The sequence below is a fragment of the Panulirus ornatus genome, chromosome 63 (assembly GCF_036320965.1).
Source record: "Panulirus ornatus isolate Po-2019 chromosome 63, ASM3632096v1, whole genome shotgun sequence".
NCBI lineage: Eukaryota > Metazoa > Arthropoda > Malacostraca > Decapoda > Palinuridae > Panulirus > Panulirus ornatus.
The window spans coordinates 29167412-29179878 of record NC_092286.1 but is presented as its reverse complement, the minus strand read 5'-3'; the positions used below and the strand labels follow the sequence as shown (position 1 = coordinate 29179878).

The 12467-nt window shown below is 42.0% G+C and overlaps 1 protein-coding gene across 7 annotated transcripts in view; it reads right to left on the bottom strand.

Moving 5' to 3' along the window:
- LOC139745975 (enhancer of mRNA-decapping protein 4-like) overlaps window positions 1-12467 on the bottom strand; it is a 188591-nt gene that overhangs the window by 47441 nt on the left and 128683 nt on the right. The window contains exon 23 of one of the 7 annotated variants that reach the window (XR_011712036.1): window positions 774-913. The exons of the other annotated variants lie outside the window; for them this stretch is intronic. The gene's annotated coding sequence lies outside the window, so the exon portion shown is untranslated. The remainder of the gene's footprint in view (window positions 1-773; window positions 914-12467) is intronic. 7 annotated transcript variants of the gene reach the window in all.

Sequence of the window (12467 nt, the reverse complement as noted above, 5' to 3'; positions counted from 1 at the left end):
ATGGCATTCTGCAACTTAAGTGTAATTATAGGATCCAGCTGATGAAAGAAATATAGCTGTCAGCCTTTTTTGGACACCATAATACACAAGACAGATGAAGGATCATGATACTCAGTATACAGAGAAGCCAACTATAAAGATGACTTTATTCATGGTCAATCTGTGCATAATGATTCAACCAAGTCTGGAGTAACTACTGAGTGTGTGTAGTCCAGAATTCCTGAAGCATGAGTGTGAATATACTCTGAACTTTTTAATGAACCTATGTTACCCTAATGGTCTGTTGATGAAACTTAAAGGAAAGGTACAGGGGATTATGGATGGAGGATCTAGCAATGACAACAGAAGTAATAATGGAAGAAAGATATGCTTGGTGATACCTAACTCAAAGCAAGCAATACACATCAACAAAATCTCAAAAACAATATCTGTAGAAACAACAACCACACAGGAATAAAGACAAGACATCATGAGGACCAAGTAAAAGAACAGAACGAGAAAAATACATGAGATCCCATGTAGTGGGCATGAGAAAAATAATCATGGTGAGACTGGATGTGGCCTACAGGTGAGGCTACGTAAGCAAAGAGTTGACAATGGACACCATAGCACCACCAATGCTTTGGTGGTACAAGTGAACAAGGACTGACACTTGCAAGATTGAGGGATGCAAAGATTCTACATTAGGGAGTAGACAAAAAGACATGAAAAGCTTTGGAAGAAGCCCACATTGCCATTAACAGAAACAGTAACACCAAAGCAGGCAGCTTCACCTGAACCAAGATGGCAGAAGAAATGGTGCTCTGTGGCTGGCTAGTTTGCAGCAGGTGAGTGCAGTAATGACCAATCAGGTAGTGATACATCTCAGCGACCAGTTCCTTGATTCCCCAGTTCTGAATATAAGCTTGTGTACCTGTCATGATGCATTGTTATTCTTCCGAAGATGACTTTGTCAGAACTAGTTAAAAAAATATATTCTTAGCTCCTGCTTTCATTTTATCTTGCTACCTTTTACCCATATATCACTATGGATAAGCCTGATGTCCCTAAATCCCCTAAAATTCAAGTTTTGGTCATCAGGCACCTAACCTTGGTCCATGATATCAAACAACATGACTTACCAAACAACAACACCATCTCGCCTCTTCTTTCTTGTGACTCAACTGCAATCCTATCCCCCCACGAAGCTTTAGCACATAATGCACGTTTCTCACTAATTTCTCGTTTTTCGTCATCCCATTCACCATGACCCTCCAATTCTGCAGGCCAGCTAATGCTTAACATAACATATCCATCTCCAAATCCTTTAACTGATTCAGCAGTCCTTCAGAATACTCAATCTATCACTTCTACACTAACTCACCTCACTAAAACCCCCCTCTTGTTTTCTTCCCACCAGTCACCTTTCATATTTTTTTCTTCCCAGTTTCGTTGATACTCTATCCCCATCTCTACCTTGTCCTCTTTTCCAGCTCCTTTATCTTTTCCTCAACCTCTTGCAGAGCATTCCTAATCTCAACCATCCACCATGCATTTCCCCTTTTATTTTAATATCCCACAACCTTGTAACCAATTACGAATTCTAAAACTTTTAAGTCTTTCTCTAAACAGTTTAAACACCTCGTTCATATGATTGCATCCTTATGTTTTCTGCACTTTCACTTGAACTTTCTCACCCTTATTTCAGACTCTTCCTTGCATTCTTTCTGATTCATTTTCTCCCTTGCCAACACTTCTCCTTGTCCAGTCTCCCATGTGCCATACTTCCACTTCTCTCTGATACTCACCTTAATAAGAACTGCAAAATGGTGAAAATCTCCAAAGAATCCTCTCACAACTCTAGCATCCAGTACAACCTTTCATCCAGTGCCACATAATCAATCAAGCCCTTTTGTTCTTCTCTCCCTTCATTTCTCATCCATGTATATGTGTGAAATATCTTGCGCTGAAAATAAGTGCTTGCAAAGAATAAACCCCTCTCAGCCCAGATAACTTCCATTCCAATCTACTTGAGGCACTCCCCATTTACCAGCTATCACACCAATTTCATCACATCCCACCTTCAAACATCCTCTCTATATGTTCAAACCATTTTAACACACCTTTTTCAGCTCTTTTATCTATACCCATAATATCAGACATCTCTCTTAACCTCTCATTTCCTATTTAATAAACCCTCCTCACACAATCGTGTACATATATAAGAGCTTGTTTGTTCAGTTCTCATTTTGTCACTTCTCTTTCTGCTCCTTATCAAAACACCATCCTTCTATAAACTTCACCTTCTTTAGTCATTACACTTGAAACAGTTTCTCTGATTATACAAAAGGCTGATTTATCTCAAACAGATAGAGTCCTATTCTCACAGCTGGGGAGGTTCTAACTCCTAATACTTACTTGAAAAAGAAAGCAAAAAGCAGTCCAATTTGTCACTGCATCATCTGACTATTCTGTAGCTATCAATGGCGAACCATTGAGACAGCCATTTCTTACACTATAACGCTAAACTTTGGAACACTTTCACTTCTAAAGTCAACCCTAACAACTACCACCTGTCTCTTTCCAAAGGGAAGTTCTCCACTTCCTCCAAAATTCTTTTTTATCATTTTTCTCTTCTCTTTACTTCTTATCCTTTTAGCCCTCTTTCATGTTTCAATTAAGCCTTAGCATTCAATGTGCCAGTACACTGGTCAGCTATAATGGCTCTAATGTGCCAAAAGACTGCCCAAGGTTTTGGTGGCAATGTTTCAAATTACCAGCTCCAGTATGATTCCACAGATACTGCAAGCAATATTACAACACAGCCAGAAAAATCTCACTCACCACAGTCATCCGTAAATCATCAGAGATAAATGAATTGCATCAACAGGGAGGGAACCAAGATTTATACAGCAACTCTTGTACTCAATTAAATAAAAGAAATAAGTTCTCGTAGCAATATCAAATCTTTTTGCGAACATTGGGTTTAATATTATTCATCTACGGTAGTAATGTTTTGTGTGTATAAATAACATGTAAAGACATAAATAATATTTTCTTCCTTTCATACCTAATTGCCATTTTCTACATCCAAAAGATAACCCTATCATATGCTTCCTCTCCAGATCAGATAAAGCCACATGTAAATCAATCAGTTGCTCTAAGTATTTCTAACACACATTATTTCAAGCAAACACCTAATCCCAACATCCTCTACCACATCTGAAACCACTGTTCCTTTCCAATCTGATGCTCTGTACATGTCTCCACCCTAACAATCAATACAACTTACCAGGAACACTAAAGAAACTTATACCTCTGTAGTTTGATCATTTACCTTCCCAATGCCTTTATACCATGGCACTAAACATGCATTATGCTCATCCTCAAAACACTCACCATGATCCAAACATACACTGCAACCAACCCACTTTCTTATGAAATGCAACTGCAATACCATCAACTCCAACTGCTTTGCTGCATTTCATCTTATATAAGCCTTTCACCACTTATCTCTTCATCGAACCACTCTCCATGACTTCCTCACTTTGCAACCCACCCCAAACCAAACACCCTATATCTGCCACCCTATCATCACACACTCTGAGAAGTCCTTCAAAATACTTACTTCATCTCTAAAACGTCATCGCTTCCCCCTTTATTCTTTTTATTCCCCACATTATTAACTTCCTTCTAAAATATCTCATTCTCCATAAAATCCACCAATACTAGCTCACTCCAACTCTCATTTGCCCTCTTTTTCAACCAGGCACCTTCCCCTTGACCCCATGCCATTTTCTCTTAAACATTTCCCAATTACTTGCACTCCTTCCTTGTAAGTAACATCTTATATTTTTTTTTTTTTTACTTTGTCGCTGTCTCCCGCGTTTGCGAGGTAGCGCAAGGAAACAGACGAAAGAAATGGCCCAACCCCCCCCCATACACATGTATATACATACGTCCACACACGCAAATATACATACCTACACAGCTTTCCATGGTTTACCCCAGACGCTTCACATGCCTTGATTCAATCCACTGACAGCACGTCAACCCCGGTATACCACATCGCTCCAATCCACTCTATTCCTTGCCCTCCTTTCACCCTCCTGCATGTTCAGGCCCCGATCACACAAAATCTTTTTCACTCCATCTTTCCACCTCCAATTTGGTCTCCCTCTTCTCCTTGCTCCCTCCACCTCCGACACATATATCCTCTTGGTCAATCTTTCCTCACTCATCCTCTCCATGTGCCCAAACCACTTCAAAACACCCTCTTCTGCTCTCTCAACCACGCTCTTTTTATTTCCACACATCTCTCTTACCCTTACGTTACTCACTCGATCAAACCACCTCACACCACACATTTTCCTCAAACATCTCATTTCCAGCACATCCATCCTCCTGCGCACAACTCTATCCATAGCCCACGCCTCGCAACCATACAACATTGTTGGAACCACTATTCCTTCAAACATACCCATTTTTGCTTTCCGAGATAATGTTCTCGACTTCCACACATTCTTCAAGGCCCCCAGAATTTTCGCCCCCTCCCCCACCCTATGATCCACTTCCGCTTCCATGGTTCCATCCGCTGCCAGATCCACTCCCAGATATCTAAAACACTTCACTTCCTCCAGTTTTTCTCCATTCAAACTCACCTCCCAATTGACTTGACCCTCAACCCTACTGTACATAATAACCTTGCTCTTATTCACATTTACTTTTAACTTTCTTCTTCCACACACTTTACCAAACTCAGTCACCAGCTTCTGCAGTTTCTCACATGAATCAGCCACCAGCGCTGTATCATCAGCGAACAACAACTGACTCACTTCCCAAGCTCTCTCATCCCCAACAGACTTCATACTTGCCCCTCTTTCCAAAACTCTTGCATTTACCTCCCTAACAACCCCATCCATAAACAAATCAAACAACCATGGAGACATCACACACCCCTGCCGCAAACCTACATTCACTGAGAACCAATCACTTTCCTCTCTTCCTACACGTACACATGCCTTACATCCTCGATAAAAACTTTTCACTGCTTCTAACAACTTTCCTCCCACACCATATATTCTTAATACCTTCCACAGAGCATCTCTATCAACTCTATCATATGCCTTCTCCAGATCCATAAATGCTACATACAAATCCATTTGCTTTTCTAAGTATTTCTCACATACATTCTTCAAAGCAAACACCTGATCCACACATCCTCTACCACTTCTGAAACCACACTGCTCTTCCCCAATCTGATGCTCTGTACATGCCTTCACCCTCTCAATCAATACCCTCCCATATAATTTACCAGGAATACTCAACAAACTTATACCTCTGTAATTTGAGCACTCACTCTTATCCCCTTTGCCTCTGTACAATGGCACTATGCACGCATTCCGCCAATCCTCAGGCACCTCACCATGAGTCATACATACATTAAATAACCTTACCAACCAGTCAACGATACAGTCACCCCCTTTTTTAATAAATTCCACTGCAATACCATCCAAACCTGCTGCCTTGCCGGCTTTCATCTTCCGCAAAGCTTTCACTAACTCTTCTATGTTTACCAAATCATTTTCCCTAACCCTCTCACTTTGCACACCACCTCGACCAAAACACCCTATATCTGCCACTCTATCATCAAACACATTCAACAAACCTTCAAAATACTCACTCCATCTCCTCCTCACATCACCACTACTTGTTATCACCTCCCCATTTGCGCCCTTCACTGAAGTTCCCATTTGCTCCCTTGTCTTACGCACTTGATTTACCTCCTTCCAGAACATCTTTTTATTCTCCCTAAAATTTAATGATACTCTCTCACCCCAACTCTCATTTGCCCTTTTTTTCACCTCTTGCACCTTTCTCTTGACCTCCTGTCTCTTTCTTTTATACATCTCCCACTCAATTTCATTTTTTCCCTGCAAAAATCGTCCAAATGCCTCTCTCTTCTCTTTCACTAATACTCTTACTTCTTCATCCCACCACTCACTACCCTTTCTAATCAACCCACCTCCCACTCTTCTCATGCCACAAGCATCTTTTGCGCAATCCATCACTGATTCCCTAAATACATCCCATTCCTCCCCCACTCCCCTTGCTTCCATTGTTCTCACCTTTTTCCATTCTGTACTCAGTCTCTCCTGGTACTTCCTCACACAGGTCTCCTTCTCAAGCTCACTTACTCTCACCACCCTCTTCACCCCAACATTCACTCTTCTTTTCTGAAAACCCATACAAATCTTCACCTTAGCCTCCACAAGATAATGATCAGACATCCCTCCAGTTGCACCTCTCAGCACATTAACATCCAAAAGTCTCTCTTTCGCACGCCTGTCAATTAACACGTAATCCAATAACGCTCTCTGGCCATCTCTCCTACTTACGTAAGTATACTTATGTATATCTCGCTTTTTAAACCAGGTATTCCCAATCATCTTATATTTATTTATCTATTTATATTTTGCTTTGTCGCTGTCTCCCACGTTAGCGAGGTAGCGCAAGGAAACAGACGAAAGAAATGGCCCAACCCACCCACATATATATACATACACGTCCACACGCAAATATACATACCTATACATTTCAACGTATACATACATATACACACACAGACATATACATATATACACATGTACATAATTCATACTGTCTGCCCTTATTCATTTCCATCGCCACCCTGCCACACATGAAATAACAACCCCCTCCCCCCAAATGTGCACAAGGTAGCACTAGGAAAAGACAACAAAGGCCCCATTTGTTCACACTCAGTCTCTAGATGTCATGTAATAATGCACCGAAATCACAGCTCCCTTTCCACGTCCACGCCCCACAGAACTTTCCATGGTTTATCCCAGATGCTTCACATGCCCTGGTTCAATCAACTGACAGCACATCGTCCCCAGTATGCCACATCGTTCCAATTTACTCTATTCCTTGTATGCCTTTCACCCTCCTGCATGTTCAGGCCCCGATCACACAAAATCCTTTTCACTCCATCTTTCCACCTCCAATTTGGTCTCCCTCTTCTCCTTGCTCCCTCCACCTCCGACACATATATCCTCTTGGTCAATCTTTCCTCACTCATCCTCTCCATGTGCCCAAACCACTTCAAAACACCCTCTTCTGCTCTCTCAACCACGCTCTTTTTATTTCCACACATCTCTCTTACCCTTACGTTACTCACTCGATCAAACCACCTCACACCACACATTTTCCTCAAACATCTCATTTCCAGCACATCCATCCTCCTGCGCACAACTCTATCCATAGCCCACGCCTCGCAACCATACAACATTGTTGGAACCACTATTCCTTCAAACATACCCATTTTTGCTTTCCGAGATAATGTTCTCGACTTCCACACATTCTTCAAGGCCCCCAGAATTTTCGCCCCCTCCCCCACCCTATGATCCACTTCCGCTTCCATGGTTCCATCCGCTGCCAGATCCACTCCCAGATATCTAAAACACTTCACTTCCTCCAGTTTTTCTCCATTCAAACTCACCTCCCAATTGACTTGACCCTCAACCCTACTGTACATAATAACCTTGCTCTTATTCACATTTACTTTTAACTTTCTTCTTCCACACACTTTACCAAACTCAGTCACCAGCTTCTGCAGTTTCTCACATGAATCAGCCACCAGCGCTGTATCATCAGCGAACAACAACTGACTCACTTCCCAAGCTCTCTCATCCCCAACAGACTTCATACTTGCCCCTCTTTCCAAAACTCTTGCATTTACCTCCCTAACAACCCCATCCATAAACAAATCAAACAACCATGGAGACATCACACACCCCTGCCGCAAACCTACATTCACTGAGAACCAATCACTTTCCTCTCTTCCTACACGTACACATGCCTTACATCCTCGATAAAAACTTTTCACTGCTTCTAACAACTTTCCTCCCACACCATATATTCTTAATACCTTCCACAGAGCATCTCTATCAACTCTATCATATGCCTTCTCCAGATCCATAAATGCTACATACAAATCCATTTGCTTTTCTAAGTATTTCTCACATACATTCTTCAAAGCAAACACCTGATCCACACATCCTCTACCACTTCTGAAACCATACTGCTCTTCCCCAATCTGATGCTCTGTACATGCCTTCACCCTCTCAATCAATACCCTCCCATATAATTTACCAGGAATACTCAACAAACTTATACCTCTGTAATTTGAGCACTCACTCTTATCCCCTTTGCCTTTGTACAATGGCACTATGCAAGCATTCCGCCAATCCTCAGGCACCTCACCATGAGTCATACATACATTAAATAACCTTACCAACCAGTCAACGATACAGTCACCCCCTTTTTTAATAAATTCCACTGCAATACCATCCAAACCTGCTGCCTTGCCGGCTTTCATCTTCCGCAAAGCTTTCACTAACTCTTCTATGTTTACCAAATCATTTTCCCTAACCCTCTCACTTTGCACACCACCTCGACCAAAACACCCTATATCTGCCACTCTATCATCAAACACATTCAACAAACCTTCAAAATACTCACTCCATCTCCTCCTCACATCACCACTACTTGTTATCACCTCCCCATTTGCGCCCTTCACTGAAGTTCCCATTTGCTCCCTTGTCTTACGCACTTGATTTACCTCCTTCCAGAACATCTTTTTATTCTCCCTAAAATTTAATGATACTCTCTCACCCCAACTCTCATTTGCCCTTTTTTTCACCTCTTGCACCTTTCTCTTGACCTCCTGTCTCTTTCTTTTATACATCTCCCACTCAATTTCATTTTTTCCCTGCAAAAATCGTCCAAATGCCTCTCTCTTCTCTTTCACTAATACTCTTACTTCTTCATCCCACCACTCACTACCCTTTCTAATCAACCCACCTCCCACTCTTCTCATGCCACAAGCATCTTTTGCGCAATCCATCACTGATTCCCTAAATACATCCCATTCCTCCCCCACTCCCCTTACTTCCATTGTTCTCACCTTTTTCCATTCTGTACTCAGTCTCTCCTGGTACTTCCTCACACAGGTCTCCTTCTCAAGCTCACTTACTCTCACCACCCTCTTCACCCCAACATTCACTCTTCTTTTCTGAAAACCCATACAAATCTTCACCTTAGCCTCCACAAGATAATGATCAGACATCCCTCCAGTTGCACCTCTCAGCACATTAACATCCAAAAGTCTCTCTTTCGCACGCCTGTCAATTAACACGTAATCCAATAACGCTCTCTGGCCATCTCTCCTACTTACATAAGTATACTTATGTATATCTCGCTTTTTAAACCAGGTATTCCCAATCATCTTATATTTATTTATCTATTTATATTTTGCTTTGTCGCTGTCTCCCACGTTAGCGAGGTAGCGCAAGGAAACAGACGAAAGAAATGGCCCAACCCACCCACATATATATACATACACGTCCACACGCAAATATACATACCTATACATTTCAACGTATACATACATATACACACACAGACATATACATATATACACATGTACATAATTCATACTGTCTGCCCTTATTCATTTCCATCGCCACCCTGCCACACATGAAATAACAACCCCCTCCCCCCAAATGTGCACAAGGTAGCACTAGGAAAAGACAACAAAGGCCCCATTTGTTCACACTCAGTCTCTAGATGTCATGTAATAATGCACCGAAATCACAGCTCCCTTTCCACGTCCACGCCCCACAGAACTTTCCATGGTTTATCCCAGATGCTTCACATGCCCTGGTTCAATCAACTGACAGCACATCGTCCCCAGTATGCCACATCGTTCCAATTTACTCTATTCCTTGTATGCCTTTCACCCTCCTGCATGTTCAGGACCCGATCACTCAAAATCTTTTTCACTCCATCTTTCCACATCCAATTTGGTCTCCCACTTTTTCTCGTTCCCTCCACCTCTGACACATATATCCTCTTGGTCAATCTTTCCTCACTCATTCTCTCTATGTGACCAAACCATTTCAAAACACCCTCTTCTGCTCTCTCAACCACACTCTTTTTATTACCACACATCTCTCTTACCCTATCATTACTTACTCGATCAAACCACCTCACACCACATATTGTCCTCAAACATCTCATTTCCAGCACATCCACCCTCCTGCACACAACTCTATCCTTAGCCCATGCCTCGCAACCATATAACATTGTTGGAACCACTATTCCCTCAAACATACCCATTTTTGCTTTCCGAGATAATGTTCTCGACTTCCACACATTCTTCAACGCTCCCAGAGCTTTCGCCCCCTCCCCCACCCTATCATTCACTTCCGCTTCCATGGTCCCATCCGCTGCCAAATCCACTCCCAGATATCTAAAACACTTCACTTCCTCCAGTTTTTCTCCATTCAAAATTACCTCCCAGTTGACTTGTCCCTCAACCCTACTGTACCTAATAACCTTGCTCTTATTCACATTTACTCTCAGCTTTCTTCTTTCACACACTTTACAAAGCTCAGTCACCAGCATCTGCAGTTTCTCACACGAATCAGCCACCAGCACTGTATCATCAGAGAACAACAACAGACTCACTTCCCATGCTCTCTCATCCACCACAGACTGCATACTTGCCCATCTTTCCAAAACTCTTGCATTCACCTCCCTAACAACCCCATCCAAAAACAAATTAAACAACCATGGAGACATCAGACACCCCTGCCACAAACCTACATTCACTGAGAACCAATCACATTCCTCTCTCCTACACGTACACATGCCTTACATCCTAAATAAAAACTTTTCACTGCTTCTAACAACTTGCCTCCTACACCATATATTCTTAATACTTTCCACAGAGCATCTCTATCAACCCTATCATATGCCTTCTCCAGATCCATAAATGCTACATACAAATCCATTTCCTTTTCTAAGTATGTCTCACATACATTCTTCAAAGCAAACACCTGATCCATACATCCTCTACCACTTCTGAAACAACACTGCTCTTCCCCAATCTCATGCTCTGTACATGCCTTCACTCTCTCAATCAATATCCTCCCATATAATTTCCCAGGAATACTCAACAAACTTATACCTCTGTAATTTGAGCACTCACTTTTATCCCCTTTGCCTTTGTACAATGGCACTATGCAAGCATTCCGCCAATCCTCAGCACCTCACCATGAGACATACATACACTAAATAACCTTACCAACCAGTCAACAATACAGTCACCCCTTTTTTAATAAATTCCACTGCAATACCATCCAAACCTGCTGCCTTGCCGGTTTTCATCTTCCGCAAAGCTTTTACTACCTCTTCTCGGTTTACCAAATCATTTTCCCTAACCCTCTCACTTTGAAAACCACCTCAACCAACACACCCTGTATCTGCCACTCTATCATCAAACACATTCAACAAACCTTCAAAATACTCACTCCATCTCCTTCTCACATCACCACTACTTGTTATCACATCGCCATTAGCCCCCTTCACTGAAGTTCCCATTTGCGCCCTTGTCTTAAGAACGTTATTTACCGCCTTCCAAAACATCTTTTTATTCTCCCAAAAATCTAATGATACTCTCTCATCCCAACTCTCATTTGCCCTCTTTTTCACCTCTTGCACCTTTCTCTTGACCTCCTGCCACTTTCTTTTATACATCTCCCACTCATTTGCATTTTTTCCCTGCAAAAATCGTCCAAATGCCTCTCTCTTCTCTTTCACTAATAATCTTACTTCTTCATCCCACCACTCACTACCCTTTCTAATCTGCCCACCTCCCACGCTTCTCATGCCACAAGCATCTTTTGCGCTAGCCATCACTGCTCCCCTAAATACATCCCATTCTCCCCTACTCCCCTTACCTCCTTTGTTCTCACCTTTTTCCATTCTGAACTCAGTCTCTCCTGGTACTTCCTCACACAAGTCTCCTTCCCAAGCTCACTTACTCTCACCACTCTTTTCACCCTAACATTCTCTCTTCTTTTCTGAAAACCTCTACAAATCTTCACCTTCGCCTCCACAAGATAATGATCAGACATCCCTCCAGTTGCACCTCTCAGCACATTAACATCCAAAAGTCTCTCTTTCGTGCGCCCATCAATTAACACGTAATCCAATAACGCTCTCTGGCCATCTCTCCTACTTACATAAGTATACTTATATATATCTCTCTTTTTAAACCAGGTATTCCCAATCACCAGTCCTTTTTCAGCACATAAATCTACAAGCTCTTCACTATTTCCATTTACAACACTGAACACCCCATGTACACCAATTGTTCCCTCAACTGCCACATTACTCACCTTTGCATTCAAATCACCCATCACTATAACCTGGTCTCGTGCATCAAAACTACTAACACACTAACTCAGCTGCTCCCAAAACACTTGCCTCTCATTATCTTTCTTCTCATGCCCAGGTGCATATGCACCAATAACCCACTCTCCATCAACTTTCAGTTTTACCCATATCAATCCAGAGTTTACTTTCTTACACTCTACCACATACTCCCACCACTCCTGTTT